We start from the raw sequence: 19,701 nt of genomic DNA on the forward strand, positions 1-19,701 counted from the left end.
CATTCTTATAATATGCAATTAGATTCATGTACAATACAATGGAACTAGTACCGCAGAGCCCATAGCTGTGGCACATCCATGGGAATTCGCCGCGAGGGTTATGGAAATGGAAATGTCCTCATCTGTCCCCCATCAGGGATCACCTTTTAGCTCAAGTGTCATCGGCAGTTTACCAACCCAGTGCAGGTCCTACCCCCCCTGCACCTTTTGAATGGCACCTGCTAACAGATCCCGCTGTTATCCACGCTGAGATAACACTGTGAGAGAGGGTGACAATGCCCTGGGACTCGCCTGTCAACTCTGTGATTCAATGAAGCGGACCTTTATTTACATCTTTAAAAAGAATTATGAAAACCATTCATCACTTTTTATTTTTGAGTAGATGTCACCTTGTCACATTGTCACAAGTTCATTTGTTTTTTAACTCTCACGGTTAAGGGTCTGTGATGTTTTGAAAGGAATACGATTGTTTGGTGAAAGCGGGGGGGGGGGGGGGGAATTCGTCCATGCCAGCTCTTCAAAGGAAACTCACCGTGTCATTTCTCTCATTTGGTGGACGTGAGGAACAAAAGTACTTCAGCAGCTTGTCAGGCTCACCTGTGCTGCACAAACCACTCCTGCTGTGGCAGACGGAGTGCTGTAAATTGAGAGTGATGCTTTACTTTGCACAGCCCTGGGGAGCATCTTTTATTGTGGCCTGCAACGTGTGGATGGCTGGGTTTGAAGCTTGCATGCACACAGAAGCAGTACGGACGGGAGTGGGAATGTATTTTTGAATAATACCAAACTGCATTTGTCTATGTTTATGTATTTTAATGCGAGACACAGAAAGATAATAATAAGAGGCGATATCACTTTAATTAGCAGCTTTTTAGAAACAAAGGCTTACGCACGTCTTTTAAAGCAATCAACACAGAAACTAATGAATGTACTTGAAATATGTCTGGTATATGCCTTTGTTAAATTATCAAAATATTTAACTATTTAATACTCGGGACTGTAAAATAAGATGAGCTTCAAAACCTAAAGCTGCTCTCATCAATATTTTAATATTAATGATGGGCGACGTGACTCTGTTAAAGGCAAAAAGGGTCGCAAGTAGTAATGAACCCAGATGGAAATCACACACTGTTTTCCTCAGCTCAATGGGACAATTTACCCCACAGGACCACGCCCTGAACACAGCTCATTTCCTCTGCACAAAGTATTTAAGCACAATGAACGAAAGATCGTAGAAAAGCATAAAAGTATAACTATTATAGCCTGTAACCTTTTTGATTCAAAGTATAACCATTAAACATATATACAGTTTTAATTCATGATAGAAGTGATTAAACCTATAACTTGTTTTACTTTATGATAGAGGTGATTAACCATATAAACTGCATAGATGCCTTCTATAAAATAGTCACTCCTTCCTCTTCTGAACAGGATCAAACCAGTTACATTCTGTGTCAGCTCTAAAAGAAGGACTCATGTGTGAGTGACACATGAAATAAGGGAGGTTACCAGCATCAGACCAGCATAAAAGAGGCAGAAAAACTGAGAGTTGGGGCTTTTTTCCCCAACTAGAGAATGGGATAGACTTCTTGAATATACCCTTAGGGGTCTTACCCCCTAAGAATAGAGGACAAGAAGACCATTCTACTGTCTTACCCACTTATAGGGGGACATAAGACCTTTCTGCTATCGGAGGACAGCATGAAAAAAATTTAAAAAACTCAGAGAGAGCAGACTGAGAGAGCCTGAACACAGCAGGAATGTCAGCACCAGTATAAAAAGAGAGAGAGAGAGAGAAAGGACGGGAGATTTTCTAGGATAGAAGCTGGACTTTATTCCTTCAGCAAATCAGTGCAAACTGATTAAGAGGAAAACCCCGTTACAGTAGGAGTGTTAGAATTAGTTCTAGTAGCACAGAGACTGTTTCATTGAATTGAAACTGTAGTATGTGATTGTTGTGTGAAAAACTTTAATAAAGCCACAGCCTTACAATTTGTAAGTGTCTGAAGCCAAACAAAGTATTCTGGTCCTTTAGAACAATTTAACCCTCTTCCCCTGTCCGTTAACGGTGCGACTGAAACATGCAGAGGAGCTTAAGGTAAGTTCCCTGGGTGAAGACTTGGCAGTGTTAGTCATAAAATGGTGAGAATGTTCACAATAGTAAAGTATAGACGATGTACATAACTATTCATACTGGGTGTTAGGGTTACATCCTACTGAAAGCGCCTAGGGCGTATAGTCGTAAAAGACTTTCAGAAAGACAATCATTCCGAAATCCTAACGATTTGGCTATGGGGTGAGATAAAAGGCCGAAAGTATTGTTCTGACACCTCCATGAGGAATGTATATCCTCGCAGGTGGGACAGCTGACGGAGTAACCACCGTGTTAGGTGCGTAAGACTTCCCCGCTTAGACACGGGAGAGGAACCGTTCACGCTACCACTTTCTCTTTTTACACGACGTACGACAGACGAGCAGAAACTCTGACTCAGCTTCAACATGACGTACGACAGAAGAGCAAACAAACTTCGACTCAGCTTCAACACGACGTACGACAGACGAGCAAAATCATCCTGTTTTCAGGTCAATCACAGGATGTAAGGATCATACAAGGCTTGAGTGACTATTTTATATAAGTCACTTCTATCATGAAATAAAACAGGTTACATGTTGTAATTTTTATGCTTTCATACTTTTCTACAATCTTCTTACGATATATATAAATTTTGGACCAATTAAGTGAAATCGGATATTTTCCCACAGCACACCCCCTCTCACGACACAGTGGTTGAAAATCACTGTCGTAGACTACTTCCTCACCGTCACGCTACCTTCCTCAAACCCAACACACGGTCTAAACACTCGGCTTTCGGCTTTCCTCCACCAGATAAAATAAACACATAAATAGAATTAATAGAATAAACAAAAATCCTCCTTGCCACACATCCTGTATGAGCCTCTGTTACAAACCTCCATGACCACATCACACTTGACAAAGCATGCAAAACCAAGCTAAACTATGACACCAGTTCCTCAACTCTTGGAACGGCATCTCCTTCTATGACAAACACATCACCAAGCCGGAAGACATCCAAATTTTCACAGACGCAGCACCCTCCATGGTGACAAGTGGTTCTCAGCCGCATGGCCGCCTGAATTCCCATCCCTCACTCCTTCCGATCTACGAAACGTATCCCATAGACATAGCAGCCATTCTTTTGGGGCATGAACGGTCAAAAACGACCATTGCCATCTACTCAGACAATAGCACCGTCGTAGACATTATTAATAAAGGACAGTCACATTGTCTAAACACAATGCCGTTTATGCGGAGGCTAAGACCCCGCAACCGGAACACCTAATCTCCGCTTCTCAAGATGGCATCCTCAACAGCGTCGCCCCTCAAACACTTCATCGTACCTCACCGGACAGAACCGCTTCGAAGCTTTTTACGCCTCCTTCAGCCTTCCATTCCCGTGACTCGACATCCTTACCAGTCATTCACCAATTCCCTACTTCAGATCAAGTCCTCCACAAGGATTTACACAAGCGGAAATAACTTCTTCGCAAACCTGTCCTACTCGAAGGTCTCTGTAAAGCCGAACCACGCCCTATGGTTAAACATCTGCCCCTCACTTCGGACCTCCTCACTCGTGGCATCCATAGACTCCGCTCAGCCATAGACTCATACCCAAGTCCGTACGAACCCATCCGCGACTACTCAAGTCCAAGCTCAACTTCCCCGCAAGATGGTCCTCGTTAGTGAACATTTTTTTGGGGGGTTTTGGTTTTATGTCCCCTGGAGGATTTAGCAGTTAAAGGATGGATATTCACTTCAACACTTGGTGGAGACTAAAATATTGAACCACATTCAAAGTTTTATTTTATTTTGGTTTGGTTTTTTATACATTTAGTTTTACAGTGGTTTTGGTTTGTTTTGGTGTGAGCCAAGTAAAATGTCTCAGAAGTAGCTAGCTACATATTTATTTGTGGCCAAAATATGTTTTATACATCGATACTTTTAATGTAATCCTTGTGTCCTATGTGAAACAATTGCAGCATAGCCCAATCTCCTGTGTAGTGTAAGGCTTTCAATTCCTGTGGTTCAATGTCATGAGAGTTGACGAGAATTCATACTTTATCCTTTAAGTTATTTTATTAACTTTTTAAACAGGCAATATTTTTACTTAGTTTCAGTTTACTAACAATATTCAGTTTTAGTTACAACCCTGAACTGGGCCACAAGGAGAGTGAATATTGGAGTGAAATTCCTTTGGGAGTCCAGAAACATGTGTTGCCCTGTGAATGCTGAATTTGTAAATCAGCAACTGTTGAAGTTGATTTGGCCAACTTGTTGGATAATATGACGATATTGTGTACAGCTTGTTCTGCTGCCCCCAAGTAGCCAAATAAATCACTGGTTTTAGAGTGAAGGAGAACAGTATAATTCACGACATCATCTTTTTGCCCAGCTGTCATTGATGCCCAAGGATGATGATCCAACACTTTGGTCAGGAGCACAATAAAGCACCATTTCATAATTGCCGTGATTTTTTTTTCACTGGCACATTCACACTCCCCAGAGGATGACCTCTTTTCATTTTGGAAACCTCACGCGTATTCTTCTTGTGCTACCATTGAGCTGCATTGTCTTTGCACACAAGATATGTTATAATCATTCAGTAGAATGACTTAATATTCATTAATTTATGCTCCCAAGGGGATAGATCCTGTTTTTTTAACAAGCGTGTAGCCTCTCTTTAAGCACTGCCCTAAAGACAAACTGTACTGTTTAGTCCGACTAAACACCAGGGCTAGCAGAATCACTCTGTGTTGCATACAAAAACATATTAAGGGGTGATTCTATACAGCCTCAAGACGTCATTAATGGCACTTTAATTCATGCTCACTGACACATTGGTTGAACTTACCTAATCATGAGTTAATATCAGTCAGTTAATTCCTTACACTAGAGCGACATTTTCTTAGCAGCATATTCAAGTATCGAGGGATGAAATTAATGTCAATATGTTTTCGAGGAGTGGGACAACTTTGAATAGTAAGTAAAGCAAATGACTAGTAGTTGGTAATTGTGGGCCACCCAGAAAAGTAAGATGTGAATTCCATTCAGTGAAGAAAATGATTTCATGTCAGATGCATTCATTTAAAAATCAGTGACAGCACTTTTGACAGCAGAGTGCCATGCCCATCATAATAAGCAGCAGCTGTCATCATAACTATCTTTGTTTTTGACATCACCTGTCTTGAACAGCTCCAGCTGAAATTAAGGGGAATTAATATTGCAGTGTTGTCTTTAATTAAGCATGATTCTTTAATTACGGCATGGGATAGAAATGAGTGAATATGAAATTACATAAGGTTTTTTAAGCTTCCTTAATGCACCGGGAACAGTACTGCACAGTGGGGTTTGCGGATGATATGCTCAAGCTAATTTGTTCTTGCTGGCATTTATTTCCACAGATAAATAGGCTTTAGAATATTCTAGTTTGTGATGGTACATTGGTTATACTCCTATGGTCTCTGGATGGATTTCAATATTTGACTTAATTAATTCATTGACACTAGACACCTGTGTTAAAATGTAATGTCCATTTTGTGCTTCGCATGGCTCCCACACAAAATGTTTTAACAAGCTTTTGGGAAAGAGGTACAATCGATCAATGATCATTTGCCAATGAGCCTCAATGTGTCAAAGAATAACTCTGTGGACTGGCACAGTTTGACCTTTCTAATATGAATGAGCTCCACTTTGCTGACGTGCAGTCATAAATCTAAAAGTGAGCTCATAAACCTAAAGATCTCTCCAGAGAGATTTAACCACAGAGTTCCTCATTATCCAGTCACTGACTACATTAACATGCACAATATTCAGATTTTGCCCTTATTTAAAAAAAAGACCCTAATCATATTTTTATATGGCTAATGAAAATGAATATTGTACTGATATCGCTGTTAAAATGCAGCCATGCATACTCATAATTTTTGGGGCTGGTTATAGAGAGAAAAAAATATATACAGTATATACTCAGGCCACAATGAACAAATTTGTGTGCATGGGATAAAAATTGTCTTTAAATTATATTAATTCTTAAAATTTGGTTAATTAGTGTATAAAGAGAGCCAGCAGAGGGCATCCCGGTGTGTATCTAAGTCAAGTGATGTTGCCAAGTCACAATTACGCATGGCAGATCCACTGGTTACATTTTTTGCAACCACCATCGGATAATTGCACCTCAACTTATTGTTTTGATTAGTTTTTCTACAAAGTTTCTTTCTGTGGCCACTCTCAGGTTGCGTACCTGACGACTTAAAACACTACAATGACGTACGTTCTACCGCCACGCCCTTTTAACAACTTAAATTTTCCTCCAACTCATTTCCAACTGCAGTCATGTTGCTCCTGTGGTTTACCTTCGTCACTGTTCTGTTTTTCAAAACTTGAATAAACTTTTGGCTTGTTAAATAAAGCCAAATTTGGCATATCCAAACTGAATATGCAGTTAACATGCCTTGTATCAAATTTAAAATGTTATGTTCGGGACAATAGCGAGATGTCAGTGTGCATGTAATAAATGTCCTCACTGTCATGGTTTCAGTACAGTTGGTATTGGAATTGCGTCTTGATGTGGAAAATGTGTCCATTCGGGCTTGTATTTATTTCAAAACAACTCAAGTTACTTCAATGGAACATGAATTGGAAAGAATACCTATTTTGTGAAAAATGATCAACGTAGAGATTGAGTTACAGTTCACCATTTTTGTAAAATGTGTGCTATTAATAACTGACTGTCATTTCCCTTATGAGGAATGAACAAAAAAGTGTTCTTGGTTTCTGGTCTCTGTCGTAAAAGGGAGTAAACTATAACTTCCGCGTATAAAGACTCATCACAACCTAGTGACACACAAATTGGAGGACAAATGGTTCGACGTTAACACCTGTTGTGTTTGACTATTTCTGTCAAGTGGCTCACAGCACACTGGCCTTTCTCTTCTTACCAACTGCGTTTTCCTTTTTGTTTTGGCTCTTGAAATGTCATGAACAACAGCCATGCTGGTTTGTGTTGACGCTCCCTAAATAGAACAGGCACAGTGAAGCACTTTGAAGGGGATACCACGAAAGAAGAAGAATTCCAGCATTTGAAAAAACAGATGAATATTACTTAAAGTAAGTTCCTGGCTGGAGTATCTGTCAGTTGCCCATTTATTGCTTGGACATGCAATGCTATTATATGCTATCAAGCTAATGACCTGACCCTTCTAATCATTTGCATGTTTTATGTTTGGCTTAAAGAACTAAAGGAATAGATGGACATTTTAGGAGTACCTTTATTTGCTTTCTTGCCGAGAGTGAGATGAGAAGATGTCTCTGTGGTGAAGGCATACAGTAAACATAAATCTACCATTAGCAGCTTCTATCATTTTTCCAAACCACTTTAGATGAAACCACACCCACTTCCGTATGACAAATGCTTGACACAGCTGTGATGGCTATGTTCCTGATTATGAGCTTTTGCTGTGACAAAAGTGTGCGATTTTACTCATTTAACTGGCTAGTTAGCTGACTGATTACACCATGCTTTCATGCTACACTGTTTACAGATAAATGAGCCAAACAAAGTTGTCACTCATCTGGTGATAGCAATGTGCTCTCCTACGCTGTGACAAGAGTGTGCAGATGAAGCACTGAGGCGTTACATTTCACTCATTTAGCAGCTCGATTGTTAGCTAGCTTGCTAACTCCACCATGCTTTTATTCTACACTAGTAAAGTAAAGGAGCCGAACAGCTGCACCCTCCAAAACAACCAATGGCAAATTTGCAATGACATCTCATTAGGAAACCTCCCTTAAGGGGCCCCATGTCATTACCGTTGAACTTGCATGATTCATGCGTTGATTAACACTGGCTTAATAATGTGGGTTATTTACAATGTGACAAGGTTGAAGTTATTTAGTCATTTATTTATTCATCCTATTTTTTTATCATCCTTAATAATATCTACTCGGGTGTACAAAAGAAGTTTTGATTTTGTGCTTTTTCTTTAGTGTCAGATTATTTATAGCAATAGTGATGAACACTGGTTGGAGCGGCCACCTGAGAATGTTTACCCTGGGCCCCAACGGACTAGAAGTAGGAGTGCCTCTGACAATCAGCAGCCACTTACCTATGTAAAATTCAGAATGAGACTATATCGATCTTGCCATCTTACCTTCATCAAGAAAGCAAATAAGTGTATTTCCCGTTATGTCGACCCATTTTTTAAAGTGGTACTCAATATATTTTAGATCGGGGTGAATTTCAAAGAAAATACAATGATTGCACAGTAGCTCCAGCTTGTTTAATGATTGTAAAAAGTAATCCTGATACCGCCCTCCTCTTGAACTCTGAACAGTCTCTAGATACTTGAGAATTTCAATGACACCTGGGACACAAAATGTTCCCAACACTCCAACTGTTGCAGCAGGTTTCTTCAAATACCTGTTCAGAATGTCTTCATATTTCGTCAAATTAACATGGCCCTCCCCGTCTAACACCTCGATACATTTCCCAAAGGGCATTTTGGGGGTTTGTGCTCGAGAATGAAAGCATAAAGCATTTGAAAGGTTCCGGGTGTCAGTCTCTCAGTGGCTGAGAATCTCCTCAATCAGAACAGGTATAGCTTTAGAGAGGATGGAAATAGAATTTTCTTCTTTTTTTTTTGCAACAGTTGAAATTGAGTGCCAAAAACAAAGTCCCACAAAAGTGAATAGAGTTGTTGTAGCTGCAAATCATGTATTCAGATGAGATAAGACAATATCTATCAAGGTCAAGGAAGTGTGGTCGATCACATTTTGTTATCTGAATGGCATCCTTTACAGTATCTACTCAATTTAGGGTAAGGGGCACTCAGTCTTGATACAACCAGCATTTTATTCTCTTACAAACTTTGGACATTTTGTTAACAAATTGTAAACAATTGCACGACTAAAAGTCGTGCAATTTTCCAACTGTGATAACAAAGTGACTGAGCTTTGTAGTGGAAATTAGGCAAAAAGCCCCAGCAAGGCATCTTCAAAGTTTCTGTTCACAAGTCAGTGTCCTTGTCCTTTCTCTGGAAATAAAGAATTTAAATGCATGGAGAGCTTAGATCTCGCAATTATGTTTGTGTTCTCCTGCCATACCTTTGGCGGCATGAGAGGCTTCACAGCCGTGTGAGAGCGAGTGAACACTGACATACCAAGAAAGCCTTTGTCCAGGATTGGCCTGCTCTTCTTCCCATCCCAGTTCCTGGATTTGTTTCAAAACCGGATGGGGTTATGAACCATGGTTTTGGCTCAACAATAATACAGTGTTCATTCATTACATGGATAGAAAGTATACAAAAACTCAGTATGTTTTGGATCTTGCTGACAGACCCCATATTTATTTCATATCAGCCATGTGTCACGCCTGTAGAAATGCACAGATCCACATGGTAAACGTGAAATAATTGGTTGAGTTATGTCAAACAGCAGCCTCTTGGTTGAAAGTCTCTTGTTTGACCAAGCCACCAACTCCTGGTGGACTTTCAATAATAACACATAACTATCAATAATGGCTGCTCGATTTACTATGCCACTTGCTCTACGCACCGCACATTGTACTCACTCTGACAAAATGCAAAAAAGAAAAGATATTCATTCAGCCGGGGTTTACGCATAATGCCAACACTTTTTCCTGCTGACTGGGCTTAATTTATCCTGGTTACCAAACCATTGTCAGTCCTGTGCTTGGGTTGTAATCCAGATTTTTGTACAATCATAGATTAAATTTAAATTGATCGTCAACAGATCAAGAAGCTAACAGAATCCATGAATGGAAGGCGTATTACTGTTATTGAAAAGAAGGGTGGCTGTATTGACCACTGATTTGTTTTTTAAATGTCAGAAATGTTTATTTGTACATTTTTTGTTGTTTGTTTATTATTCTCACTTTAAAAGATGAAAATAAACAAGTGAAATGGGAAAATTTTCGTTTTTCATACAGTTGCATAATAATTGTGCACACATAGATATTCTCCTAAGAAAGCCAAAACCTCACTTTTACTTTCTTAAATATTCAGGTTTGAGGTTTATTAATATTTTGGATTGACCGAGAGCTCTGTAGTTGTTCAATAATAAAATTAATCCTCAAAAATACAACTTGCCTAATAATTGTGCACACAGCTCAGCCTTAAAATCACTGTTTTTTATACATTGATAGATGATATCTGGACCGTAGTATCTGGAGTGGAGGCCACAGTATTCCAGTTTTGATTTAATGGGCATTTTTCTGACTATTGGTGCTTCAGAATAATGGGCCCTGGGAACAATCGACGGTATCCATAGTTAAAGGATATAATACATAATAATCATAGTGTTAGAGTCTAATTTGATTTGGGGGCTTCAAGAGCCTCAAAAATGTACTTGAAATCAGTAGCAAAGGCAGCTCTGTGCTGCTCGCAGGCTGATATTAGCAATGATGTAATAATGTAACAAAGATGTCTGTCATTGTTTCTCTGCTCCAGTACTAATTGTTTGCAACACAATTTTGACTGGTAAGATTTCCCACTCACCGTAAAATATCCTCAGGTCAAAGGTCCACTCAGTAGCATTTCTGTAATTTATAAGCTTTCAACCACATCTCGCAGTCTTCATGCAGTGAATTAACCTGGCCCCGGTTTCATCACATGACCCAAGGGAGGACCTTGAGTCATCTGAGGACAAGTAGTCTATAAGGGAGATTGTAATCCCTGTGTTGGTTCGACGAGGAAGAGGTCAAAGTTATCAACCAGGAGTCAGTGGACTGCCGGAGAAAGGTCCCGGATGCCATTCACATCAGGCGCCAAGGACATGTAAACACCTAGAAAGCTTTTTTGCGCTGAACACTGTTGGTGCATAACCAGGCCCGAGGAAGGAGATCAGCTTTTGCCTGTAATGCAGCAAATCATTCAACACAAGTAGTCCCATGAATGACAAAACCAGGTCTGTATTCCACTCTGTGTGTGTGTAACTAAGGCAGGGGGAGAGCGATGTGTTGACTTAATTATGCCTTCAAGCTGTTTAATGTCACACATCTGCCTCCAGCCTGTGCTATAACAGTGAAATGTGTAGGTGACAAACATAGTTTCACTGCAATTCATAATTAATTTGGACAACATACACCTGTTGCTGTGCTCCATAAAATACCAGTACCGAAGCTGCCGCGTCCTGTTTTTAAATCTAGTTTACCGGGCTGACGTTGTTTATAATACTGGCTGAAATGGCTGCTGAATATAAATATCCAACTTCTTTCTCATTTGGAAGAAGTTCCATGGCTGTTTTATGTGAAAATCATACAGAATCATACAGGATGACAGAATTGAGACAGTCTGGAATATCGGGGTGTGGTGAGGTTGGGGACTGACATGCTACAAAGTAATGTGCTGTAACCATTTGGCTCCCAAAGTACCCCGCCATCCCGCTCTTCAATGACCGCTCCCAGGAGTGTGTATGGTGGGTGAACATCCAGTGCAGGGACATGCTAGTACTGAAATTTATATGGAGAAGCCTTTCATGCAAACAGCCAGAGGGCAAGAGCTGAACCTTTTCTGGCAGTCATTGTAATACTAACAGAACACAGTTTCCGTGGTATAAAGATAAACTGATGATGCTGGAGAGCCCTTTACGACGTCTCGCTGACACCTTCCTTCGTCTACGCTCGTCACCTCTGTACTGAATCAAAATAAGATCGGCCAGGCAAGCTTAGGGATACTCTAACACTAGAGTGACTGAGCAGGCTCCATTTCAACACAAGGAAGGATTAGTCCAAATTGGGAGGGGTAGCTGGTATCCCCGCTTAATATTAAACGTATTAGATTGGCAGGCAGCTTTCAACTCTGTGCTGTCTGCGGCCAGAGTGGCCCACGCCACTGCCGATGATCGAACAGTAACTACTGACATAACAAGCCAAGCCAAGTCAAGTCTTAGCAAACTTCCCGATGGCCAGTCAGCCCCTGATCCAGAGCTATTACAAACTGTTAGTGCCAAGCGCAACCAAGAGTCTTGACCAGTCTTGAAATACAATCAAGAGTGCAATTTGTCTTGTAGCGAGACAATATCGTAGAACAATGCGGTCGATTCTGGTCTCGAGACCACGACCGATCTGGAGTACAAACACACTGCCATGTAGTTTCATGAAGTTAAGTCTAACACCTCAAAACCTCTGTACTACTCGTGGGGGTTTTACCACTTCTTGTAGAAATGAGGGAGAGGTGAATGTCTCTGCTAAACTTGCCACACTCAGTCTGGTTGTACCCTTAGAGTTCCCCTCTGTTTAACAGTTTGCGATGTGGAATGTGGGATATTCCCACCCAGAACCTAGGGCTACGTAATCTCCACTTCAGAGCTGGGTGGTTCAATGACACCCCAACAAGTTATGTGTTTGCTTGCAGTTAACAAGAGAAGCTATAGGCTTGCTGTCGCCTTGGGTCAAGGTCCGCCCAGGGCTAACAAATCCAAATATGAAAAGCCGATATAGACACTGCTACCTTTGCTACTTTCTCTTCTCTGTACTGCACGCTCACCCCAGTTGAGCTCTCAGCAAGAATACCTTTCTCCACATTATTGGGCTGTTAAACATCCAGTATATGCTGATTTAGCCTCCTTCAGTGTTATCATTTAGTGAATGTTAAGTGCAAAGAGCCTATAAAAACAGACAGACCGCAGCAATCCAACTGACATATTGTGTGGTATTACAAGAGAATGGGCGTTGGGTTAGCATTAGCAACGGAAGAAATGGGATTGTAAGGAGGCATTAGTGTGCATATTTTGGGCTAATAACCACTTAAATGAATAAAGCCCGATAAGAAAGGCATTTATACCTCAGCATTATTCGATGATCCCAAGAGAATTCAATGTTTTGCTCTCTGTTGTGCATAACTTGATCATCAGAAATGCATATTATTCTATAACACAAAGATGCTTTGAATTACATTGCAATGCAAGGAAATTCATGTTAATACAATAGTGTATAGTTACACTGTGGAAATAGTGACTAAACCCATGTCAAATTGTATTTACCAGCTATCTATATCAACTTCTGCAAACATTAGTACATATGTTGTGCAGCACCCCCACACTGTTGACTCATACCAGCCATACTTTATACTACTATAAACTGTACTGAAGTATTGAATTGTACTAGTATTGTACTACTGTATTGAAGTCTCCTCAATCTCTATCAAATTTGCTAAGATAAATATATTTATATTGCACATTTTTATACAACAGGCATAGACTCACTGTACTTCCAAATGAAAAAATAGGCAAATATCATACATGACAAATACATGTGAGATCGTCACGATCTTGGTTAAGTTAGTTTCCTGTTTTATTTTGATGTTCCCTGCCTCTTGCGTCCCGTGTTCACTTCACATCCTGCCTTTGTACGTTTTCCCGCCATTGTGATTGTCTGCCCCGGATTGAATCCTCCTGTGTCTATATATGTTGCAGAACTTCACTAATGCACCAAAGCTACAGCAACAGTGTGAGTGAGAGGAGAACGATCACACCCACCAGCAAGCCACCATAGCATCGCCCATATTGGAAATGTTATATTTAAAGATGAGGCATTCATTATTCATTATATTTTCTTGAATGGCTGAATAGAACTGTAGAGAATATTGTGTACCAGGGCCCATCACCTCCATTGATTCATCTATTGTGTACAATAGGACTGTAATTTTCATTGTTTGTTTTCCACATTACCTGTTCATAATGCAAGACATTAAAATGACAGGGTTCAATAAATAGTCAAATTCAATCTGTTGATATAAGTTGAGAGTAATTGATGAATTGTTTACAGTTACTGATCATATTTAGAGTTGACAGAGCAGTCTCAATAGGCCACTGTTGCAATGTGTTGGAGTGGTTATTCAATTAGGTTGTTTTTTGCAATTGATAATACATGTTTTTGAGAACAGGGCCCAGTTTTTCAAAACCACTTTACTTTACACAATTCACAAAACCAAAGTGCAAAACACCACATATATCCTGCAACAGGAAGCACTGCATTCAAAACTACATAAAGACGATTGCACCACATGGCACACACTTCAACTACACACTAATTGTGCTCAATCAAAAGCATCTTTCATCTTTGGTGGGCTTCGTCATCATAATAATTCTGTGGGTAGAGACTTCTGCAGAGAGATAGATGGTTCAAAAGAAACACACAAATATACAAACAAAACCTTTTTTATTTTCCTCCACAGCAAATCAGTGCAATGTATGCACAGCATCATCATCACACAGCATCATCAGTACCATCACATGCAGAGGAGGGCACGCCATGCCGAGAAGAGCTCTTCAGTAGGATTGGGAAATAAAGAGTAGGCTGGAAGGTATTGAACAAGTAACTGCTTCTGGTTAACAAACGAGTCTTACACCAAGGCTGCACGATATAAGTTGACACTGTCCCATACTACAACATGTGATGACTGCTCTGCGTCATACATACATAAAATCCATGCACGCACACATACACATTCGCATGTGGACACATGGACAGATTATGCGATCCCTTAACAAAGACATTTAAAAGGCCTCTCAGCCCTCCTACATGGGAACAAGACCCAGAGATCCAGACAGACAGAAAATTGAACTCATTGTGGTTGTTTTTTGTGTCTTTGTACTCATATTGCATCACTTTGTAGATGTTTAGTTTCTTTCTTTTTGCGTCGTTTTGTGGGCATTTAGCATCTCTCTGTAGGTCATTTGCATTTCACTGTAGTTGTTTTGTGTCTCTTTGTGGTTGTTTTGTGTCCCTGTGTTGATGTAGTTGTTTTGCATCTTTTTTTGTAGTTGTTTTTCCTCTATTTGTATTTTTTTGCATCTATTTCTGGCAGCTTTGCTTCTCACCGTTATTGTTGTGGATCCCTCTGTGGCCATTTTGCATTTCTCTGTAGTTGTTTTGCATCTCTGTTTGGCTGTTTTATACCTCTCTGTAGTTGTTTTGCATCTATTTGTGGCCATTGTGGAACGCACTGTATTGTTTTGCATTTCATCCTGGTTGTCTCTCTGGAGTAGTTTTGCATCTCTGTGTGGTTGCTTTTTCATCTCTTGTAGATGTTTCTAGTCATTTAATTGACTTTGCAACCAAAACAATGTGAACAGCCTCAAGGCCTGTTCTATAATCCATCCACGCACAAATCTACTCTAAACAAGAAGACTAAGAAAGACTGACTTCCCACTGTCCAATATCCACATAATCATACACCAATGAGAGCAGGGCCTTTGAAAGGGATTCTTCGTTTTAATCTGTGTTGAAATACATTAAAGAGCTGAATCTGATCACACAAACAACTTTACAAAGTCGGTCATTTGTGTGATTCATATAGATCAGATTAGTTTTTGAGAAAAAAAAGACAATTAACAATGGTAGAACATGTCTTTCTTTAATTCTGTGTTTGTGCTAGTAGTCAGGTAAAGCTACATCCTAACGGAGATGAAATAACTTTGTTACATTACAGTCATTTAGCAGACTCTTTTATCCAAAGCGACTTACAATTCAGTGCATATCTATACACCGTAGGCACAGGTACAGGAGCAATTTGGGGTTAAGTGTCTTGCTCAAGGACACATTGACATACGACTAGTGGAGCCAGAGCTGGGGATCGAACTGCCAATCCTCTGATTGAAGGACGGCCCTGCTCTCCACTTAGCCACGGTCACCAAGTCAGCACCAACTTCAGCACAGAATATTCCATTGCAAAGCAAATAACTGCATCATATCCACAGTGAATATCCCATCTGATCTGTGTGTAAACCCTCTTGATATTTGCCCGGATGTGATGAACTTGAGGATAGTGGCTTCTAATTTTTATTTCTGTGAATCTCTTGCCACCTCTCGAGCGTGTAACAGGAGTTTCTTCCTCTGGAGAAAGCCAACACTACTACATCCTGCATGTAGTTTTGTTAAGATCAAGAGAATGCGAACACCCACAGGCTGTGTCTTCAGCCTTGTGGATTGTGCCTGAGGTTCATCAGGAAGGGAAAGGTATCTGCTATTTCATGCATGCAATTTAAATCCCTCCAACATAACCAGGATTTTATTTTTTCTCATTTCAGTCCCACAAGAGTCATCTCTGTATTGATTTCTAACTATGGTTTAGGAATAGATTAGTAGTCTGTCGTTGGTCATCATTTAAACACAGGGTCATTGATTTCAGGTGGTCTGCAGCCTGCAGTGCTCGGTCAGTGTCACGGGCGATGTACGGGCCACTGGCTTCTCTTAGTGTCAGAGGAAGAGAGCATGGGATAGATATGCTGGCCTCCCCCCAAGTCTCTGATGCTCCATCATACAGAGAGAACAGTATAAATGGATTCCACCAGCTTTGGGGGAGGATTGATTACGACAATTTGGGTCAGAGAGATGATTGGGAAGTAGCAATATGTAGGTTGTGCTGGACTAGCGGGTGCAATGATAATATTACAATATTGAAGAAATAGTTTACAATTTTGAATTGTAACCCCGAGAGGATGAGAGTAATGCCCATGCTATTTCAATACAGACCGAAAGTGATACATCCATTCAAATGTTCCTAACAGCTAACTCGTGCTCTCATGGTCCTACACTGCTGTTTGGGCTAATGTTACATTTTCCTTTCACTGAGGGGATTCTACTACAAAAGCAGGAAATGACCCAGGAAGGTAAAAGCCTTGATCTGTCATTCGGACAAAACCGCAGCAAATCAAGTGACAGCACAAAGGAATAAGACTCAACCGCTCCAATATATTTTCAAATCTGTGAAAGCATAACACGAAGGTTATATTTGCATGCATTGAAAGGTGCTGCTGCGTAGGGCTGTACAGAATGTTCTCTTTTACATTCAAAGCTTCTCTCGTGGTTTTTGACAGAAGTCTTGTCATCATATTTTATGATGTCATCACCCAAAATGAAAAGAAGAAAAAATATGGAGTATTTAATTATTATGGAATGATATTATATGATTGGAATTCATGGTGCCGTTAGGACTGCCCCATTAATACTGGAACTACCTCCCTTTGTGTGCACCAAGCAGGCTTTTAAAAGGCTAAAAAGACAAATGTGGATTGAAGCAGAATATTTGGAAGAATATAAGATAACAGATCTGTTATGAGAATATCAGACATGAAGAAAGTAATTACTTAAAACATATATGTAAATAAGCAATCATATAAGCTGTAACTACTTACTAATAATTAGAGGTGTGGCCTCATTAATCTAAGCAAGGCACAGGTGTTTACTTTGGATTCAGTATTGTCCACCTTTGAGAGACTACGCTCTGCTAGTATTCTTGCTGCCTCTTTTGACCTCCCTCTGTGGAGGCCAGCTGTAATGGACCGGCGTGCTCCTGGGGCGCTCTAAGCCTTCTGTCACTGCTTTCATAACGGCAAAACAATCAAGCTTTTTCTATCTGCTCATGTTGCTTTACTATTTTTATGTTAGGTTGATATTTGTCCATCGTACTGTTAGATGATGGGGGCTTAAGACGCTGGAATGTTAGCGGTAGTTCATGTGTCGAAATAATTCAATTAGGGAAAATAAAATAAATGCATCCATTCATTTATTTACTACCACGACAACTGATAATAATAATAAACTTACAAAGTGCCTACTATTTTCCACAACTGAATGTGAGCCCTCCGGTCTACTTACGGTTACGTTAGTAAAGCTGGTGAGTATGTTGACGGCAGCAGCAGCTGATAAATGGTTGAAATTATCCCACGCATCAGAATATGTTCTCTTCGGGTTTTTTAAACACGGTAATTATATCAAATGAAGTCCGGGCAGTGTCAGATTCTTTGCTATTCTTCCACATATGGAGAAGAATTAACTCCTAGTGAAAGGACTTTACTTCCCTGTACACATAATGCTAATCTTTGCCAAAGAATTAATGTCACGCAAAGAGCTGCTGACTGCAGCATATTCATCTCTGCAGCACAACGTTGAACATAATTTGATATTGCTCTGTACTTCACGCGATTGTTTCAAATAAAATGTGATCTTATCCGACAGTGAACAAACATGATACCCATATCACACTAATACAAGTCATCTACTCCGTTAGTGGAGATCATGAAAATCTGGTTACATGCAAATAATGACAGCTATCCGTTGTGTTATTGGAAAAATAAACTCCAGTGTAATTGATATTGATCAAGAAATCCACACACTTTATAGGATTTTAACACTCAATTCCATGACATGAGAGCAGAGTTGATTAAGAACTCAACATGTATCGACCTCATAATGTGTTAGTCGACAGTATTGTCCTGTTTTACACATGAGTATATCAGCCACTACAGACTGATTTTAAACAGTAATGGATGCAGAAAACTGAGAAGTACACAGATTATGCAGTTGTTGACGTATTAATCAGTTATTTTACCATACAATGCAGTATTTATCACATAATACCAAAAGGCTTCTGCCACTGTAGCTCCATGATAAGGGAAAAAACTAATTCACACACTTCCTACTTGACATTCTTTTAACATTCCCATCCACCTTTGAAGGATAGTAAAACATGTGTTATGTCTCTAATAAAGAAATAAACTTGTGATATCAAGGGCTTCACAATGTCCTTGTTTTTCACCCAGATGTCAGACACATAATGGAACATCCATCAGGACTTCACCTGGTCCTTCAGGCTCAGTTCATGCTGCTGCAGCTCTCTCCCTTCCGTCATATTATCCTCCTCTCACAACTGCCTGTCATGGACGGACACATTCAAAAACAAGTTGCTCCTTTGAAGATTTTGACACAGCTTAGTTTTTACGCCTTTCATCCTTGCCAGTGATCTGCAGAGTAGCTCAAAAGATCTTGGGATTATTGAAATAACATATTCTGCTCTAATTACTGAGATCCCTTATATACAATTTAAAGTATCCAGACAATTCTCTCTAAAGGATGGTGACCTTCACTTTCTTTCATGTTAAAATGACAGAGAAATGTGTGCATGTGTGTATACGTTTGAATAAATGTAGGTGTTTTTTTTCTCTTTCTTGCTGCCAAATATGTAGCAACTCTTTACAATTACACCTTTTGTGATGAATCTTACTAAAGGAAATACTTCATTCTTAATTTGGCTGCTGGACCATTTGTGCGTCCATGAATCGAGAAGGACTTCTTACTGGAACTAAAAACGCACGGATGTACTGAACAACCGTGAGATTAAACTCTTTGTTAACAAAGAAAGGAGGAAGAACAGCTAAATAGTGAACAGCAGCTCTGGTAAGTTAACTGCAGTAGCTTTAACTGCCATAAATATGATCTATGTCATCATTTAATGCTTGCTTATATTATATATTATTATTTATACAACTTATATGGATTTTCGTTTGGTTTTATATGTGATAGGAACTATTGTTACGTCCTATGTTGCGCGGGGGACACATTTAGCCGGTGCACAGCAACAAGACGACGCGCGAAGCGGCAGCGGTCTATATACTCCGTGCAAAGTGTTAAAGTTAAGTTTAAGTTTTTAAGTGATCTACTTTGAAGATTCATGTGTTTTCCAGTGGACTCGTTTTCCCTCTCGGTGTTGACAGACAAATAAATCCGTCAGTAACAAGAACTATGGAGTCGTGTATTTCCTGGAGGGAGTGATAGGAGAGTTACTACTCTGTTAATTTGTCTATCGTGTCGTTTTCATGATATG

The sequence above is a fragment of the Anarrhichthys ocellatus genome, unplaced genomic scaffold, assembly GCF_004355925.1.
Source record: "Anarrhichthys ocellatus isolate YVR2014 unplaced genomic scaffold, GSC_Weel_1.0 scaffold36, whole genome shotgun sequence".
Lineage (NCBI taxonomy): Eukaryota > Metazoa > Chordata > Actinopteri > Perciformes > Anarhichadidae > Anarrhichthys > Anarrhichthys ocellatus.